This window comes from Drosophila teissieri, chromosome 2L (assembly GCF_016746235.2).
Source record: "Drosophila teissieri strain GT53w chromosome 2L, Prin_Dtei_1.1, whole genome shotgun sequence".
Classification (NCBI taxonomy): domain Eukaryota; kingdom Metazoa; phylum Arthropoda; class Insecta; order Diptera; family Drosophilidae; genus Drosophila; species Drosophila teissieri.
This window is the reverse complement of record NC_053029.1, coordinates 14209757-14230966: the sequence shown is the minus strand read 5'-3', so window position 1 is coordinate 14230966 and position 21210 is coordinate 14209757. Positions and strand designations below refer to the sequence as shown.

The following is a 21210-nucleotide window of genomic DNA, read 5'->3' as shown; positions in this document are numbered from 1 at the left end:
ACAAAAGCAGCCCGAAGAGAGCCGGGATAAGGAAACCTCATTGAGTAGCAGCTGGCCATCATTGTTCGGGGAGAAGGGGCAAGCACCGAGGGGGTGGCGACTGGGAGCTGTCTTGCGGGTGACTGAGGCTCCCAAGTGGCATTGGCAGCATCCCCATCATGCGCAACTTCTACTTCTTTTCTTCAACTTCCGTTGCATGAATTTCCGGCCATGGCATTTTCATTGTTTTTACCGCTACTTTGCCCGCGTCCTCGACTGGCACTTTCCATTTAGCTGAAAGTTGATTCGCATTCAGGGCATTTAATAAGCGCTTATTGTGCTTAAGCCTCATTGTTGTCCGTTCATAGTTATTTGTGTTGTTCGGTTAATACTTTCAGTGACTTTAATGACCGGGAAGGAACAATCGAGCCCAAGCGAATGGCAAACTTTGTCAGGATTTGGTAAGACCACGCAACTGAACTTATCCGTAAATTAGACTTAGAGAACAACCGAGTTTTGATTGCACGGTGGAAAGCTTTGTTTAATAAGTTTCAATCGTTTCCGCATTTCCTAGGTGTTATAAAGAAATATATTATTTTGACTTGAATATCTTATGTTAAATGTTAAATACTGTCCGTAATTCTTGGTTGTAAAATTAACTTGTATTAATTGCCATTTTCACTAAACGGAAAAAACATTGTTGAGGGAGTCCTTACACTTTTGAGGTACAATAAAAATATATAATATATGCAAGTTCTGCTTAGACTTGAAGTTAGTCACCATCTTGGAAAATGTCCACTTCCGTCGGACTATTTTTTACTTGTTACTCATTTCGGAGCAGGATTTTGGGAATTCGTTAGGCATTCATATCGAGAAATTCAAATACTAAAAGAAATAGGCCAATTTGGCGAGTATGCAATGCTGTTTCAGCCCCGATAAAGGGCTAAGTGGGTGGCCTGAGAGGCCATTCTGTGGCTTCTTTGGGCAATTAGATTGGGCATTTAGCCATGAAATTTGCGAACATATGGCTTCTATCAGCCAAAAACAACAAACGGCCGGTGCTAACAGAGCGGCTAACAGTGGGCGGTTAGCAGAGCGGTGAGCTGTTGGGTGTGTTGTTCGGTGGGTGGAGGGGGTGTTTGGAAACTGCACTGTGGGGCTAGGCTTGGCGCTCTTTCGTGCGCCCTCGCTCGCTTGCTCTCGCGCTCTCGGGCTGACTCTTTCGCATGCCCCCCACCAACCAGTTGTTCGTGCGACTTCGGCTGGCGCTCGGCATTCGCTTCGGCAGTGTTACAGCAGAGCATCTGCGTTCTTCAACATTCTTCAACACAACAGCACCAGCAGCAGCACCGCGGATGCTCCTGCTCCCCTTCGCTTCTTCTTCGCTCTCTTAAGCGTGGAGCTCTCTTGTGCCGTTCCGTTCCGCTCCGCTCGGCTCTCTGGTTCGGTTCTTTTGGTTTGTGCCACCGACTGGTTGGCGTTGGCTGGTTGGTTGGCTGTCGCTCTGCAGCTGCGTTCGTGCGCTTTTTGAAAATAGTTACAAGATGTTCATCGAAGTGAGTGGAACGCCGCAGCGGTTAAACGTGGACTCTTGAGCAGCCGAAGAAGCTCGCTTCCGAAATCGCCAAACAACTGAAGCACAATCGCGTTCTTCGAGTGGAAACGCCAGCACAAATAAGAAACAGCCCCAATCAAAGTCAAGTCAAATCAAAACAACACTAATTCATCTCTGCGACTGGAAACTGGAAGTCAATTCCAATTCTTCAAGCCAAATAAATAGAAAACAAAACGCCAGTGAAACAAGAAGTGCATTCGTTTTTCCTGCTCGTGGAGCTATTGTTATTTTTAAATCGCTGACCGCAGAATATTTCTACTGCTTAAAATAGACGGCAACACACAAAAAAGTGATGCCGCCGAAACAGAAATAAACCGAAAACCAAAAGGGTAGAAACTCGAAAGTGCCAAAAAAAAACAAGAATTTCACTTCGAAAAAATGCGTGTTCTAAAAATATAGCAAAAAAAATACAAAACCGCAACACAGAAGAAGCAAATGGGATTATTTTGCTGCCCATCTCAACACAAAACTGCATTTTGTTGAATTGTATATTCAATCTGGAAAAGCAAAGTGTCAAAGTGTAGTGCAAAAATATTTATAAATCTCTGCCAAAACATAAACAACCAACGAAACGAGAGAAGCGAAGAGAATCCTACTCACATTTCGTGCATTTTATAAAGATTTTCGTTTTTTATTTGGAATACAAACTAAACACAAGTACAAGAGTCGGAATCCATTAGTTCCGCATTAAAGTGTTAAAATAAATTAAGTCTTGGATACTCCGTAAACTTTGCATTTTGGAATACTTCAGCAGCATTTTGGATATCCGTGCTAGTGAATTTTATATACATATATACACATCGTATAATACGTTGCCGATCGATCTGGAGGGCAGAAGGAAATAATTTCACAAAAGGTTGGTAAACAGCGAGTGCTTGTGATCTCTGTGATTGTTGAGTAATAGATTGTAACTGACATAAAGAAATCCGTTTATTGCCGTCGCAAAATATTTATATTATGCACACGTCATTAAGCATACGACAGGTTGGCCGATGCAAGAATCTGCTTGTGAACAAGCAAAAGGCCCTGGGAAAAGTGTAAACAAGAAATATCGCCGTTTGTTTCTTTACACAATGTTAAAATTAAAATATTGAACAGAAAATAAATCTGTGAAATTGGGTGTTTCGAAACTTTAAATTGCATGCAGATGTGTAATGTTCATAGTGATCAAAATATATAATCAAAATTAAAAACATAATTTTTGTTAGTTTCTCATTTTTTATAAAATACACAAAATTAAATAAATTTAGTTTAAACGGTGCCAAATTGTTTTGACGCCAGTCATAAAAGAAATCATAAAAAACTTCAAACAACTAAATATACAAAGAGTACAGCATTTTTTGTAAGTAAACTGAGATATAAGCCAAGAGGCTTTTGGGATCATACTTGCTTAAAAGATTCGACCAACCGACTTTAATTGGAATAAACATAACCAGCTGGTGGTTAGGTAATTGAAAAGCCTGGCAGACTTTCCCGGGAAAACGAATCCATTTCCATTTCGAACAGACCCCAAACACCTGGCCACAGCACAGCCCAGTGCGAGATCTTTACAAAGAATAATACTTGAGCCCCTTTGCACACAAATAAGACGAAGCACTGTAAACAAAAGTCGCCGAGTGCATATCTCATTACCAGGCCAAGGATCATCGTGAAAACAAAAGAAAGAATTGCAAGAAAGAACAACAAGTGTAGGCAGAACAAAAAGACGAAACTTTTCTCATTATCAACGCAAGTGTTTTCTGCACTCCCACATTTTTTCTTTATTCCTTTTCAATTTCCCTATAAGTGAAAGTGTCAGTCAGGGCCATGAATATGGCCACCGGCAGCTGGTCAGTCTCAGTTCCCGAGTTCTCGAGTTCTCGGCTGGCAAATGGCAGTTCTGCCACCGGAATCAACGAATCAACGTCATACATGAAACCGTGCAAGGAAAGATATTATAGAACGAGGGACATTTTTTACATCTGTCATAAATTTTGCTGCACACGGGCATAAATCTATTTTCTGCATTTTATTTGTTTATTTAAAAATTCTTGTGCACAACGAGATGAGAAGAAAAGAAAGACGAGGGCCATAATTTGCAGCCTGATTGATGTGACAATTCCTTAATTAATTTTTGTTGGAAATACGCCTTATATATGGCTGCCTTTTAATTAGCAAATCTGTTTTTGGGAGAGGTAATACATCAGGGCAAATGATGTGATGCGAGTGCAGCAGAGAAATGAGTTTATTCACATCGCCGAATCTATTATCTGGCTCGTTTACCTTCACGCCGCCAGGTAATTGAACCCCGGTCTTGTCCTGCGATGCCCTTCCTCCTTAGATACACATCTCAGTATCTCAGTACCGTTCCCACGATTTGTCAATCATTCATCATTCACTTTCGCTTCCCTAACCAACGCGTTTTGCCAATTATTTTAGAGACAGCGCCCCGAAAATATTGGGTAAAGTAAATAATACACGCTCTTGATAAGAACCGTGGGTTGTGTGCTTCTGTGGAGATCGAGTTCAGTGACTTAACTTATCACTGCTTGCTGAAACTTTTTGGCTCAACATTCTTCGGTCTTCGTTCTCCGTTCTTCGGGCTTCTTGTTTCTTTTCTGCTGATAAGAATTGCTGAGGCTGAGACGCCGAAGAAACCGAAGCCGCTGCTAATGTGATTGCATTGCATTTTCAGTTGTCCAGCAACACGAGAGATTTCTAGACTCGCTGGTGACGAATGCATGGTTCGTATAAGAAATTCTTTCAGGTTGCCATCATGTTTGATTTTAGGAATTTCATTTAAATACATAAAACTCTGGTAAAGCTCTAAATAAATCACTCCAAATTAATACACCAATAATTGGCAAAGTTCGCTGATTTAGTGTCGAAAATACGGTCCAATGCTGCACCTTTGAAGAACTGCCTCTCCATGTCAGCAATACGAGCAGTGAACAAATATTTTCCATCCATAAACATTGTTAAGAATGCAGAATGCATTATACTCAGGCCGCGCCACCCCCTCAATGGTCGCCCAATTAGCTTTGGCTACTTGTGCAGTAAATAAGGCAGAAAAAAATATACAAGATGCTGCTGTTGCTGCTGCTGCAAAAAAAATGGAAAATGAAAAGCTGGCAATAGAGGAAAATATTTTCTGCGCCATATTTTGCAGCCAACGCACATAAATAAGCTCTAGACCAAGAAGCCAAAAAGGCAACAGAATGGGCGTACCAAAACTTGGTCGCATTGTTGCTGCTGCTGCTGCTGCCACTGCCGCTCTGTTTTGGTTGGCAAATGGCCAAAAAGACATGGCCAAATGTGCGCCAGTTCTCGCTGCCCAGCCCATCGTCCAAAATTCAGCCTCCCAATCATCCCTTCTCGGCCAATTTCTGTTGTCGGCTGGCTAATAAATAATTTTAATTGTATTACTTACTCTTACTATTCTATTTGGCTGCCCCACTTCTTTGGTAATAAAAAGATTTCCATTGTTGCACTAGTTGGTCTGCGGGAAATGGCTAAAAAGGAACGTGATCAACAGCAAATTGAGTTCGCCTTTATGACTCGGCCAATTTGCACAGTACGAGTATGTGTGTCTTATCAGGCTGCAGCGACAGCATTGAGGTTGGCCAGGTTTTCCCTTATTTTCATCTTTTTTTTATACTTCTTGTTTGCACTTTTTCTGTGCCGTCTACTGCTGGTTGCTGGTTGGTGCCTCCTCCAATCTTTGGTCGACAAATATGTCGAGTGCTTGGCTTGGGCAAACTTTGTCACTGATAAGACTGTTGAACACCCCTGATCAACCGTCCTTGTGCTCGTGTTCGAAGCTCTTCAGTTTTATGCTCGCAACACGGAAAAAAGATTCAGCAGCTGTTGATTATAATATTGGAAAACTGTATTGCCAAGTTACAAATGCATTTTATTAGTCCCCTTAAATGGTTGGAATTATTTTATTGACTTATCATATCATTTCCGAACCTAATAAGGCCAAACTATAAGCCATTTGTTCGCAGTGTAACAAACAGAACCATAATAACCATACGCCACGTTGCACTGAAACTTAAATGAAATGAAACGAAAGTTGTCTTGGTTGTGTTTTTTTTGGCGACTTGGTCACGTCTTCAATGCACTTTGCTACGTGGAAGGGTGAAGGGGGAAGGGGAAGGGGAAGCGGGGAAGCGGGGTGCTTCGATGGTGTGCAACGACATTTATTCTGACTGGTTATTGGTGTTGTTGCTGCCGCAGAAGCAGCAGCAGCAGCAGAATCGGAATCAGTTGGTCCCAGCACGAGTATCTGTATCTACTATAGGCACGGATATAGTAACATATATAGTATCGCATAAGACACACCCACACACAGGGCGATGAGTTTTATAGGCGCTTTCAATACTGGGCCAAGGTAGTTTTTATCTTTTTACTTTGCCATTTCATTGTTGATGTGATGGCTGTTGTTGTTGCTTCTGTTATTGTTGTTGTTGTTGCTGGCTCGTCTGGCAGCTTTAGCCGATTTTTGTTGCTGCCTTTTGTAATTGCAATTTGCAATCCTTGAACAATTTGTTTTTTCTCTTTTCTTTGCCCATTTGCGCTCATTGCCGGCTGTCTCTTTAATTTTGCATTACTCATCTGCTTAATATTATTTATTTATTTTTCCTCTGCCAGATGCGAGGAAATTGTGCAGAAATAGCACGTGCTGGTGGCAAAATTTTCCCAAAATATAACAACAATTACCCACACACGCAGAAATTAAGGAAAAATCTTTGAAATCCTAGCTTTGTTCTACAATTTAGCTATCTGGTTTCTCATCGAAATAATGATTTCAAATATTTACAGATTGAGAGAGGCTCTTTTGCATTCGAATTTCGATTTTCTATCCATTTGGTTTGTTAGTTTAATGTGTGTTTTCGATTCCTCAATGACGTCTGGCAGAAATTTTCCATTGCAACGAGACAATTGGCAGCCAAGTCAAGTCAAATGAATGCAATTGGCACACACACACACACACACAGGGGCAGCACGCTCACTCACCCCCTTGGAAAAGCCCGTCACCACGCCCCTGCACTTGTGTATCTCTTATTCGATCAACCTTCCTTTCTTGGCTTGACTCTTTCGGTTCGTTTTTCAAACAATGCCAAGCTGTCAAAGCTATTGATTTGAGTGTGCGACTTATGTTTGCCATGTGAACGCCTTTGAACGCCCACTCCCGCCACCATTTTGCCGCCCACCCCCCTTCCCCCCATTGGCCCCATCATCTCGGTGTCCTTCTCTCTTGTCTGCGTGTTGCAATCAATGAGTTTTCCTTGGCAAGCGCTTTTCTTCTGCGCTTTTGTCCTTCTGGCTTTTTACTCGTTTTGATCCTTCCTTTCACTCCTTTTACCGCCTCTTTTCACACTCCACGTCCCATTTTCCTCGCTTTTCCACCCTTCTTTCTTCCCCAGTAGCTCCACACATGTAACTGCATCTGAGGGCAAAAATGCAGAGCGAGCACAAAAATACATAGTAGAAAAAACTAAAGTAAGGGAAGCGAACATTTTCCACTGCTCAAACTTTGTTGCCAAGCTTGTTTTACTTAAATTGTATTTGTACAAGGCTTCAACACTGCCACTTTTCACCCAAACTCCCCTAGAATATTGCCTTTTTGAGCGTCTAAAAAAAGTGCCAGCATGTAGTTTGTGCCTGCCGGTTAGTTGGTCTTAACTTTTCGCCTTTTTGCCTGAACCAATTTCGAGCGAAGGAGAAACATTGCAAAAATCAGGGATTTCTTAGTCATATATACCTAAATCCAGCAGCTCCATATGTACATATGGTGCTATATAACCCCAACAGGCCATGAACTAAAAATCTGGAGCCAATTCATTGGCCTCTGGTCTCCGTTTCTCCAGAGGGAAACTAGCAACGGGAGTAAAGGTGGCCATAAACAAGACTTTCTAGCTGCTGAATACATGGGCATAATCTATGGCCACGTCCTTGCTGGCCTTCATTCTCTGGCCATATCATTCGCTTTGGCCCGGTAGGCCTTTTGTTTAGATTTATTGCTTTTTCTGTTTGTGCTCTCGATGGGAGGATGGGAGGGGAGGCCTCCCTCTGGTGGCGTCCTTCTTAGTTGATAATTGATGAACATTGTGAATGCTGCACTAGAGGACACCCTTGTACTCACACATTCAGACCAAAACTGGCCAGGGATCATCTCTGGGCACACACATTCGAAGCCAATCCGCACATATCCATCCATACATATATATACTTGTATGCATGCAGAGGAGACATGTCAATCACACTGATTCAATTAAGTGAAGTGCAAGCCAACCAAACAAACAAAGGAACACCAATACAAACAGACTCTGGGGGCTTAGACCAGACCAACAGGCAATTGAAAGTCGACCGCCAAGCAATTGTTTGCCTTTGTACCCCAATTGCGCTCACAAGTAGGCAACACAAATACTCAGGCGGCACATTTGAAATCGAATCAAATGATGAATAATGAAAATGTGGTCAATACCACTTCTTGTTCTATCATATATTAGTAATTTAAATTAACACTTATATCAACTGCCCAACAAAGGCCGACGATCTTTTCATAAAATGACAATAATAATAAGCAGCCCGTTCCCTAATTCCCTCCTTGGATTCAGCCTTCAACCCACTCAGCTGTCAACAAAGCCATTGCAGGTGTTAAGGCGTGAACGTGCACACAGGAACATATTGGTCGGGGAATGAGTGTTAAGGACTGCTGTTAACTGCTCGCAGGACCAAAATCATGTGCCAAATGCCTTCGAGCGGCAACTAAAAGTCGTAAGCAACAGGAGCTGCAAAGGGAAACGCTGCGATGGGGGATGCTTTAATGATGACAGCCCAGGAAAAGGAGAAAAAATGCTCAGCTCAAAGCCAAGGACTAAGGAAATCATCTCGCTCGAACTCATAGGCACACAGAAGTGAACAATCATTCCGGACTATGTATTCATAGTTGGGAAGTGAGTGTTGAATAAGGTTCTTGCGCCCAAAAAAGGTTTACATTACTAAAAGTTATGAATAAAATAAAAATTTCACTTTTTTTTGCATAATATTTCCTACTATATGATTATCTGAGATCGATAGGTGTATTTTTTTCTGTGCAGTTCATTGTTTTCCCCGATTGTGTGTTCATGTTGAATGATTGCCGACGCCTGCTGCTGACAAGTGTTGCGTGTTTTGAATATGGTTCCACATCCATTCAGAAAGTACGCCCACACTCGCTCAAGTATGTCCTTTCGACTTGTCGCCTAATGACAAAGCCAAGCGAATTTCGAGCCCTTCAAGTGCTTTGTTTGCTGCCTCATAGCGATGTTGATTGGCGCTGTCGAGGGGTTTTAGCTTGTATTGAAAGAGCCCTTCAATGGGAACATATGTTTGATCTGCCTTGGGTTCCACACTTAGACGCCTAGTTCTTTGCCCATATAGCCAACAAATATAAACAATAAGAATTTAATTTACGAAATTAATGAGTTTCAAAAAGGTTACTTATTCTAGGATCCGTATTATATAGTGTATGAAACTCAGCAATAAACTGCGAAGTGTGTTGATTCAGTTCTTATATTCAAACATCTAAAGGGACAGTAAATAAACGCCCGAAAAATGCCGTGAGTAAAAACAGCTTCAGCTGGCTGAAATCCTTTTGTTGATTGACTTACCTTGAGTGCTGGCAACTTTGCCTTTTAACTGACCTGAAAGTTTGTTAATGCCATTCCCGAATGGCGATAGAATCCCGGCTATGCAAACTGCTGCAGCTGCTGCTTAGCTTCATTTTAATTTTTAGCTGCTGTTGAAAAGAGAGCAACGAATAAAAACTTTGCCGTCAGGGCTTTTGTGCCACTTTTCATGCTGCATTGCAAATTTTTTCAATGTTGCGAAAAGAGATTAAGGGGTGGCACAAAACTTTACAACACTCATTTCATTCAAAGTTTTCCGGCACGAAACAAAGTCGTGGACAAGTGGAGGGATTTACTGCAGTACTCTGGGGGTCATTCAATGGTTCATCAATCATGCCACGCCCTCTAATCAAAGCTTCAAGTGCCAAACAGAGGCAGAGGGTTCAGCTGGGGTTAGTTCAGCCATATGCTGGCCATCTAAATGGCAGCAGCAATTTCGTTGATTAGCCTTGTGTCTGCAGGACTCTTCCACCAGCATTTCCAGCCCACCTTTTCCTCTGCCATTTCCGTGTTTGTTATGGTTAAACATAAAAACTAAACGCTAACGCACACACACATATGTTATGTAATTGATACTGAATGGTGACGGGTGGGGAAGTGGGAAGTTGAGGACATGCCTCAGCAGTTTGCAGAATTTTCACCCATATGTCCTAGTATCCTTCAGTCAGGGTATGAAATATTTCGGTGGTCTACAGGCTATAAGAAATAATTTAAGATGAAACTAAACAATAAAAGTTATATGCTATAGTGTATATTTATAGCTTAATATTTTATAAAATTTCATACACACTCCAAAGAGTATATGTATTAATATAAAATTATTGATGGCATTTTCACATATATTTTAATGGCCAATAGTGCATTTTCATGTCGACTTTTAACAGGTTTTCTTTATCTCCGCCTCTTTGCTTTTTTATGTGTGACGCTTGGTTTTTATTACGACTTGGTCCGCCTCAAGGTAACAGGCGATGCATGAATGTGGGTATTCACACCGCAGAACACTCCCACCCACTGTGCCACTCCGCCACCCACTTTTCTACACCCACCCCCAACCAACCCCTGACATAAAACCTCAGCCATTCCTCAGATGGCGGCCAACACCCAAGGCAGCATCATTTGGGCCTGGCTGTATTCCCATTGCCCCGCAGCCGCTTTTGGCACAGGTGCACGTTGATATATGGGCTTGAGGTTGGCCCAAAAGCAGAGGGGGTGGCTCTGAAGCGGGCCAAAGTCGTTTTAGGCTTAGGTCGCTGCCGGTGCTGATATATGTATATGGCCACGTGGCAATCGTGGCCAGATCCCCATGGCACACATATCTCCCTTTTCCCTGGTTTATTCGGCATGAGCCACATTTGAGTTTCTAATCAAGGTAATTTTATGTTTGCCAAGCTCGCCTAATGCCAAAATTACATTTTTAGTCGCCCCGCCACCATTTCTTTGGCACTTTCCGTATCCTCCCACACACAAAGTGGTTTTTTGGCCAACACGGCGAATGCGTGATAAATGCAAGCCAACATTTGGCTTATCCTTAATGCTCATGTGAGCGGTGGTTGTCTGGTGTGTATGTTTGTGGAAGTGTGACTGTGGCAAATGGCCGTTCTCTTTGAGCTGCTAATTAGGCCAACATTGTGGGAGAGAAACCCCATTGTATGCCAAGACAAGCCACTAACATTAGAGCGTAGGATGGAACGTCGGCCAAAGAGAGCGAGTGTGAGGATAATACTTTGTGGCGGCGAGCCAAACAAAAGGTCACATTTGAGGCCGCGTTGGTTGCCTTGAATTGCAGACCAAAACAAGCTAGGAACAGGACCAGAAAATGTTACTTATAAATGTTATTTTCAAGTTAGGATAGGCGTTATATAATGCCAATCATAACATCCAATCAAATACAAGTTATTCATAGCCCAGAAATGTATGCTATTTACGAAGAAGTCCGGCATCATAATGTGTCAATGCGAGAGTGCACGACCCAATTGACAACTAAATCTCAATTCGAATTGATGCATCCAATCAACCATTTCGCCCACCATCCATCAGTCAATCAATCAATCAGTCAAGCGACCAATCGCGCCTGCGTTTAGGGTCAAAAGGGAAGCGCTTGTCAACGATGAAAGTTCCAATAAGAGGGCGTCGGAAAATTCCGGCGTTTGTGTGTGTGAGTGTTTGAGAAGCTGGTGTGAATGTGGTGTGAAGTGCATCACTTAATGCATCAGTGAGCAAACGATATCTGGGCCATTGGCACTAAGTGTTTAGAACATTTTCATTTCAAGCCTGTGCTCTCGCATGGCACAAACATGATGGTTGTCGAATGGGAGCAAAAATAAATAAGCAAACTACAAAATGTTATGGATCTATTCGAATATCACAGATAGTACTATATACTCTTATATACCATGCAAGAACCCAAATGCATACTTATCATATATACCTTTGCTCTCTTTGCAGTTGACATGTTCAAAGGCGAGGAACACTCCTTTATACATATCGGTAAGTGGAAATTTCCGTGCCCCAAATAAATGTGGGGTATGCTCTGCATTGGGGATCATTAAAAATTTATCGCATATGCAAATTCAAAGTTTTTATTGGGGTTCCCTGGGTGGCTGCCAAGAGGCATGACCCAAAAACGCATGAAATTGAAGCTAATCAAAAATACATATTGACGCCACAAGGACGCAAAATGGAAAGGAAAATAAAGAGAACTCAGCCGTTACTAAAGCAGGAAAATGGAGTCCCATTCAAATGCAGATGCTGGCAATTTTCAGAGCAAATATAATAAAACATGTTTGTCTGTGCTTTTCCACATATGAAAGTGTCGGTTAAACAATTTCACAGTTTTTCTTTTGAATATTTGACAAAAGTTCATCTAATTGACAGGCTCAACTTCCTGGGATCCCCTTTTTTCTGGTCTACCCTGCCACATTAATCATACGCCATGTGTTACAGGCCGGCACACTCGCATTGGGTTATTATTCGGGCTCAAAGGAAATTCTGCCCAGCACATGAAAATTTCATTAAATTTTAAGCTTGTTATTGTCAGTCTGCCTCGCAGTCTGTGATGGGTCAGAATCTGGTTTGGGTTCCGACTTTCCACTGCTGCTGCTGTTGTTGTTGCGATGACAAACGCCCCGAAAAGCTGTCATTAGTTGAAATCACATGTCATTGGCAGGGCGAAAGTGACCCGAGCGTGCTCGTCATAGGAGCCCCAAAGAGGGGCATCGCAAAAGGGGGTCAGAAAGTTTCACTGGGACGAGAGAAGCTGACCTTTTCCGGGCAAAAGAAGTGAATGTTAAATCTGACACCTGGGTGGCGCAACTCTTTGGGACTTTCTCCCTGATTTGGTTTCAGGAATTTCCTAAGATAATATTTATTTACATTACTTTACTTACCACATTTCATTTTATTTTGTCACGGAAACAGGACATCCCCCTTTAAATACCCTGCCCCACGCCCATGGCGCCCCTGTCAAGTGTAAATCTTATGTGTCTCTGAGTCGTCGCCTGTGTGTGTTTGAGCTTGTTGTGTTGTGTGTGTTTGCCTGCATCTGTTGTTGTTGGTTGGGTGCTTAAATGTTTGCCTACGTGTCAGTCTTGTCATTGCCAGTTGCTCTCTCGCTTGCACAGGATGCTGCTTTTATGACGGTTCATTGATATTCATTTGTGTGTGCGCCGTTGGGATATAGAAATATCCTTGGCATGCCAAATGTCCCTTTAACCCGTTAAGTAACTTTAGATCAAATGTTGGTTACGGGAAAATCCACAGCAGGTCGGAATAAAAATTCAATTAAAACCGTGGAAAGCAGCTGAAAGAAAGGCAAAGATCTAAAGGGACCGCAAATCGGCTTATGGTTAAGAGCGAGTTCCAAACGAAACTCAATCAAAAGTGAAGTTTGATTTCCTGCATGCGACTGTCGTTTATTTCCCTTTCCTTGCATACTTTACTGCGAACGGGAGAAATGCTGGAGAAATGCTGGCAATTTCCAAGTGCTCCGTCAACTCTGTCTCAGTTTTCCCCGTCCATTTCCCCTTTACTCGGTCCCTTTCCCACTGCATGTCGCTTTATTTTCCAGCCTCAATCAATATGGCTTAGGCAGTCTCGTTATAAATTCATGTCCAGAATTTTTATTTATTTTGTTTTCTTGCCTGGAGTTCCAGCATGAATATGAATGAATGTGAGCATGTACAACTGCAATACACATTACAGCTCTACTGCGACCTTCTTCGGAATAGGATTATCCTAACCAAAAATGCTTTCTCGCATATCTTTTATAGCCATTATTAAAGGAAGGAATTTATTGTATGGCTGTAATAAACCACTATCCTTTAATTATGTATTTTTTACATCTATTATCTATATCTTGGCTCGTACTGTCCTAAGCTCCATTCCCACTGCGCTATTCTTATGACAGTTTTCCTTTCCGGCTTTTCCTTTTAGACTGCTTTTTTCCTGTTCGGCTCTTGCCACGCCAATTGAACTATCTAAATAGAAAACTTTTTTCCTATTCCTCTGCTCACCTTGTCCTTTGAGCGGAAATTCCTTTTCAAAATCCCCTCCAACAGCGGGATGGAAAAGTTCAAGTGTCGACAAACTTTAGCTTCAAAACCAAAGCAAAGAAAATCTCATCAATTTTTCAATGCTCACCTTGGGGAGAAGGAAAACCAAGACAACAGCAACAAAAATTAGCAAAGTTAAGGACGAAGCGGAAATTTCGTGTGGTTAAAGAAGAGGAAAAACTGGGGATGTATTTTCCACCACGCCCCCTCTCGAAACCCCAATGATATACATCTCTAGGCCGGGAGCAGACACTGAGACACTTAATCCGCACGTTTACACCTCAACGCACACAACAAACACTCGAAGAGGGGCGGGAGGGCGTGGCTGGGGCTGTGTTACCTTCAACTCGGTGCTCACCATAATTTGTGTATTCTACTTAATAATTAACTGGAGTTGGGGCGTGAAAACTTTGAGGCTTTCTCAACAAAGGCTCAGATACAGCTTAATAAGGATGTGGCCACTGAAGGTCATAGGGGGCCGAATCAAAAGGGGTTTCATGAATGGAAAACGTGGAAATCAAAAGTAAGATTAGCCTCAATATGGGCTACCAAGATCGGCAGAAGGCCTGTGGCAAGAACTGAAACCGGAGTGGTTCTCCCTAAATCGATTTTCTCTGCAGATTAATTGCGATTCATCGAAGCGGTATAATAAACCATTCCTGGAATCGAATTAGATGGCTTAAGACTATTCATGTATGCATTTAATTAAACTCTGATGGGCAAGGTGATGCGATTTAATTAAGAAGTTCGAGTAAACAGTATTCCTACGCCTTCGAAGTTATGAGGTTATTAATTTGAAGCCTTTTCTGCGGTAATAAAATCTGTTTAATTGCAAAGTGAACTCGAAATTATCTTATATCTTAACTTCATTGATTGGCTGAACTATACCAATCAATTCAGCATCAGCAAATCCTCCTTGGAATACCTCGAAACTTAACAAGTTTTCGCAAGGGAAAGTGGACTCTTCCCCATTCAATCCTGAGATATTTTTCTGTTTACTCTATATTCACTTTTGTGCGGTTTCCGCTTTCTTTTGCCCGCGTCAGCAGCGGAAAAAGGGAGGGGAAAAATTAGATGATTACAAGACAAAATGCGGCGTTGCTTTAATTGCACTTGAACCCCCAACCTTCGACCCCTGAACCCATCCAACCCCCCCTATTCATCCCTTTACTCACCTGAGCCGCCAGTTCAAGTTAATTTGCTCGGCGCCTGGCTCAACGATGTTCCACTTGCTCATTAATTACAGCTTAGTCCGACCCGCAGTTGGAGCCTTAATGATTCACCTGCAGATGCTCTTGGTGCTCCCGCAAATATTGCTGGTTTTCAGCGTGCCTACACTGCTACAAAATAGTCCGTGTTTCGATAAACAAACTAAATCAAATATTTGCCTAGGTATATATCTAATATTAAAATTCTACAGAATCGGTTAGTGCTTAGCAAAAAAATTAAGACACTTGCCGTGAAATAACTGCATCGGCTAGTCTAGTCTTTTCATCATTTTAAGATATTTTTTTATTTGTTAAAAGAAATTCAATTTTTGTTGCATAGCCATGGGCCATTTATATTTACTAAAATTATGGTTAAAGTCCTATTTTAAAGTTTAAATATACATATTTTAAAAGCCTTGCTGTTCTGTATACTTGATCATTCTTTTTACTTAACTTTTTGCGCCTTATTATATCTTGATTTCTGGCACTTCGCTTTCCACCTTTTGCACCTTTCCCTTTTGCGGCATTTTCCGCTGCGGCTGCGGCTGCTTGCAAAAGGACTTTTCTTTGGCGTGGCCTTTCCGGCGTTATCCTCGATGGTTTTTTACCTTTCGCCGGCTGCCGCTTCCTATTAATGTATTGTAATCAAATACACTCTTACTTATCTGCTCTCGTTCCCGTTCCCTGGCATTTTTCGTTGATTATTTTGAGCTTTGCGTATCATCTGATGACCGCCTGCCCTCTTCCTTTCCCATTTCCCCTCACGTTGCGCATTTAATTAAGCAAATAGCAGGAAAAGTTTGTTTGTTTTTTTTTCCTGTGCGGGATTTCCCTTTTGCTCTTTTCGGGGTTTTAAGGGTGGCATTGATGTTCACTTGTTGCTTCCTTTGTGGCGTTTTTTCGGTTTATTTTTGGCCAGCGGTCGCTTTGATCGAATAATTAAGCAAAGAGTCCAGGTAAACTGTTGAGTAGGCAAACATTTTTGTCTTTAAAGTAAAAACTCCTTTTTAGAGGTAAAGTTTCAATGCATTTCGTGCTTTATGTTATGTCATTCTTGTTTCACTTAAGTTCTGCTTCCATGATTCCCTTGAAAACTTTCCCAAGACAATGGGTTTCCATTATTGTTAGATTTCCACTCTGGTTAGCATACTTCAGAGCTTTGTCTGCGTTTCTAGAAACCAGGATATTTCATAAAGTTAACTCTGAAACCCATTTTTGTAGTAGTTTATTCTTATTTTTAGATAAATATTAAGCACAGCTCTTGTGATTCCGTGTACTTTCCGTTGCCAAATTAAAATAAATGCTGGGAACTCAAACTTGGTCCTTTAATTCCACTTGAAGTGCACTTCGTGTTTGGTGCCATGGCATTGATTGCTTTTGTGCACACGTGTGTATGGGGACCTTCAGCAGCAACTTGACGCCTTTCAACTGCACTCACTTTACCAATTTGTGACTAAATTTGCACGGCTGTCGCTCAGGATGCCGAAGAAGGGGAAGGACATCTCGCTCACTCACGTTGGCGCGTTGGAATTTAATAAGAAAATATGCTGGCAGCAACGTGATAGAAGTGGAAATGGGGAAAATCAAGAAAATCGGAAGGGAATTCCTCGTGGAGCAACTGCCAACTGGCGAGGAACCGCAAATGCAGTTTAATTTTAATCAAATTGCAGAGCAATTAACCAGCAAAATGCGTTCGGAGCAGAGGCAAGAAGGAAATGCAGGTAAATGCTCGGTAAAACGCAAGGAGATGACACAATTAATAATGAATTACACGCAGAGAGGGGCGACTCGTTCGAGCCAAAATGTCAAGACTGCAACTGCGAACAAACAAGGTTGCCACTGGCAAAGACAACTTAATTAACCTCGACCTTCTCCTTACCACAACTGCAGCAACAACGCTGACAACTGGCTGACGTCACTCGCTGCTTTTTAGCCAGCCAGCCACTCAATGCCGAACGGTGGACATTGTGGGCAAGTGGCGAATCGCAAGTCGCAAGTCGCCGCTTCAATTTCAATTCCAGTTGACCATCGCCGATTGCCACATCAAGACATCAATAATAAGCCAAAGCAGCGAAGTTTTATGTTCAATATTTATTTGCAAATTATTTTACTAAAAAGTTTATCTATTTGCTTAAATTTATAAAAAAAAAAAACAAATTTTTAAATATGATAATTTTATATCGTTTTTCATTGTAAATTTTATATGTGCATTGGTATAAAATATTCCTAGGCAAATCTGTCATACATTTTTTTTATATATTTTTTTTTCAATGTTTATATTTTCTGACACTTTTTTTCTGTGCACGTACAACTAGCAAGCTAATAAATGCGTGTTGACGCATTGCGAATTGTGCGCATGCGCGCGGTTCCAAAACCGAAAAAAAGCGAAGCCGGTGCCCCCCTTCTCCCTTCCCTTCCTCTCCCGCGCCATCAAACGTGGCGCTGCATTTGCCGGCACAACGCGAAACCTGTTTGCCAGCCTCTCTCAATGTTGCACAAGTGCTGCTGCAGCTGATGTTTGTTGCGGCTGCTGTTGCTGCTGCAGTTTCAAGAACCGGGTCAAGGTTGCTGCTGCCGCTGCAGCGCCTCGGTGATCGCAGTCGACGGCGGCAGAGCGGCAGAGCGGCAAAGCGGCGCAGCTTTCGCCTTGTGCGCCTCGCATTGAAAGTCAAGTTCGCGCACACATGTGTTTGATTGACATTGGCCAACAACCATCTGGCGATCATGAGGGGATCGGCAGTTAAGAGTGCACAGACTTGCAACTTGCAACTTGTTGCTTGCGATTCGCTCTGTTTGAGCCATCGAAAAGTGGGAAGAGTTATGTAACTTTCAGGTTTTTGCGGCACTCAAAGCGGACCTGAAAAGGATCTTGAGAAACGTTTTTGATTTATGCCATAAACTTGGGAAATCACAGATGACCATACTGTTATGTAGGTCATATGTGACTTCAACATCAAATTAAAAGTGTCCTTTTATATTTTATAGCACAAAAGCATCCCCAATCAAATAATTGTAATAATATTAATGATTTAATGTTTAATTTTTAATATTTTAAATTTAATCTGTAAATGTGCGATTATTTCCGACAAAGCTTTACAAAATTATGCTTCTTACCCAATTTAATTAAATATGTTTTCAGTTTCATGTTCACGTTAGTGGGCTCAACAGAAACTTCACTCGATATATTATTATTTTGTGAAAATCCTTTCACGTTTTCGCTTTCCTTAATAATTATTACGAATACGTATTCGTATTACCAATTAAATTCTCTGCCAAGTCCAAAAAGCAATCAAAATGTATATTTATGACTGCAATTCGATATTGGGCAGAATTATATTAAATGCGAGATGCAATAATTAATAATATTTTAATGAAATTGTCAAGCCAAAAGCGGATAATTAAAAAAAGAGAGAAATTCCACATAAAAGTGGCAATAAAATAAAGAAAATGCAGCAGTGGATAGCTAGGGTGTGGAGGGGTAGACGGTTTCCATCAGCTGCAGGCAGCAATTTAATTTTGTTTGTGGCAACATTCTCTCTTACTGATTAATGGCTAGCCACGCACAGAAGCCACCCACTCCACTCCACCCAATCTCACACCCCTTTCGAGGCCGCTCAATCTGCTCCTGGCTGGGAAAACTCGAGCGCAAGTTAAGCGAAATGCTATTAATTTTCATAAGTAAATGAAAATTGATGTACGTGTGCCCCCCTCCTGCCGTTGCCCACTTTATCATGCCAATGAATAGAGGGCCTATGTATGTATATATGTGTTCGTGTAGGTTCAGTAGGTATAAAAGCCTTGGCAGGTCGAACTTTTCAGTGTGCGGCAGTCGAAGTGCAAGTGTTTGGCCACCCATCGGCGGGCCTTCTATGCAGTAATTTCAGATATTGTTCGCATAATCTATATAGGTTCCAATGGTATCAACGAGCGAGCGCTGTCATTCGGCAAACACAGTTCTCAAAGTCATCGAATGCCAGACCATAACACACTAAAACAGAATTTGTATATACTATGCGGACTCTGTTTATTTAGATGCACCAGAGACCCTGAAAGCTGCAGCAACTGAGATAGCAACACGATGCCAGAGCGAGACGGCAGGCGAGCGGGCAAGGAGACACACTGCGATGAGATAGCATTGAGCAACTTGGCAGCCTCGATTGTGCACTCATCATCAGTAGTTGCTGCTGCTGCTGCTTCTCTGCTGCGGCTGTTGCTGTTGCGATTTTCTGCTGCGGCTGCTGCTGCTGCTGCTGCTCCAACGGCAACCGCAATGTCAAACTGCTACTCAAATGACTCAAGAAGTTAGCTCTGATAATAACTGGAACATTGCCATGGATCTTTGATACCCTCTTTCAAAGAAACTATATTATAAAGCAGTATAATCCCGCAATAAGTTAAAAAAGGGTTCTGGGGTTCAAATTTGCACATTTATGTATATTTATATGTATTATTGAGATTATTTCAAGCTGTTTCCTAAAGAGATGTTAAGTAAGAAACTCTATTAAATGTTCGTTTACAATATTATTATTGAAGCGCATTTATAGCTTGTTTGGCTTTAAATGCTGTTTTCATTTTGAGTCATTAATGTTATTGTTATTTTCCAAAGCGATTCAGGCCTCCGCCGCCGAGAATAAATTATGAATCAGGCTTTAACCACAAGAGTGGATGCCAAAGTGGTTCACTCTGGTGTTGGTTTTATAATCATTGCAGCCATGTTGTTGCTGTCGTTGTTGTCGCTCTTTGTGGCTGCGAAAATCAATTGTCACAAGGCCAAACTTTGGTTTAACCACCAACGCGTCCCCTGAATTTCCTCCTGTCCCCCGTGCGTTCTGCACGCAATGCTGCTGCAGAGCCAAAGCGATTTTTGCTGCTGATCTTGAACCAATTGCAAATTGCTAAAACGCAGCCAAAGCAACAACAATTGTTGTCACGGCCGGCTACAGATACAGAAACAGACACAGATACAAAAACTGTTTGAGTTACATTTATAGGCATGCCATGGCATTGACTGGCATCAATAAATTAGAATTAGAATTGTGCTCTCTGCGCTCTTCTCGATTCGATCATTCGGCCATTCGGCACCGGTGCGTATGCGTAATAAACTTGAACTTGTGCGTTCTCATTGCGCTTGCAGTGCAGTGTGCATGTGAAGCGCATATTCTTTGCGCCATATCACACTTCTCCATGCCATATTTGCACATTGCGCATACGCAGCGTTGACCTCGTCTCGGACAATGCAACTAATTAGCGATTGCAGGCAGATAAACAGGCGAACAGGCGAGAGTGTGTGTGTCCGGCTGACTGTGGACAGTTGTTTGATTATCAATTAGTTTCGTACTGGCCCAAGTGGCTGACCTTAGCAGGCAGATAGTAGTAGATAGCCGAGGTGTCGGAGTCTCAGCCGACACCGTAAACACCGCACACTCCTTATCTGTCTCTATCGCTCCTCAATCCCTGGCTGAAGCAAATAGACCAATGCCAAATGCTAAATATCTCACAACACAAGGCCGCTGAAATTTGCATTTGTCTTTTTATCTCTTCCACTCTGTGTTTGTTTCTCTTCATATCTGGGAAAAGAGACTGCGGCTCATCACTTTGAATGTGTCATCGGTTGATCGTAATATGTGTTTCATTTAAAATGCACAAATGATAAGCTGGTATCGCGGCTTAGGGATAAAACTTTGTGTAAGTACTAAACAAAATTCTTAGCAATTTAATCAGCAGTCTTAAGGTTTTAATATTTGGAGTTTTACTTTCAAAATGATTCAGAAAGTCAAGTTACACAGTCAACCACCAAGTTTACTTAAATAAGAATCTATTTAGCATCAAAATGAAAGCAACCCCAAAATCACTCACAAAGTCGATATAAAAATAAACCAAGCTGGGTGGGAAATACACTTTACACTTTACGTTTTCCACTTCTGAGGACATAATAAAAGAACTGCGGCACATATTTTAAAGTATTTGGCCCAACATTAACGACCATGTAGAGAAATGCAATAATGTTCTCCAAAATATGCAAATTTCATTGCCACGCCCTTCGTCTGCGACATAATTAAAGAGTGAACCATAAATTTGCTTAAAGCAACAGCGATGCATAAATTGTTGTTTCTCCTTTTGTGAAAATAATTGCGATTTATGACAGTTTTGTGGCATATCGACGCGTGGCATCGGCGACGTGGTCGCTGCTGTTCCATAAATTT

At 41.8% G+C, this 21210-nt stretch overlaps 1 protein-coding gene across 1 annotated transcript in view; it reads left to right on the top strand.

The window, feature by feature from the left end:
* The first annotated feature begins 1431 nt into the window (after positions 1 to 1431).
* LOC122611826 overlaps positions 1432 to 21210 on the top strand; it is a 38373-nt gene continuing 18594 nt past the window's right edge. Inside the window, 2 exon segments of the mRNA XM_043785165.1 lie at positions 1432 to 2450; positions 11695 to 11736. The gene's annotated coding sequence lies outside the window, so the exon portion shown is untranslated.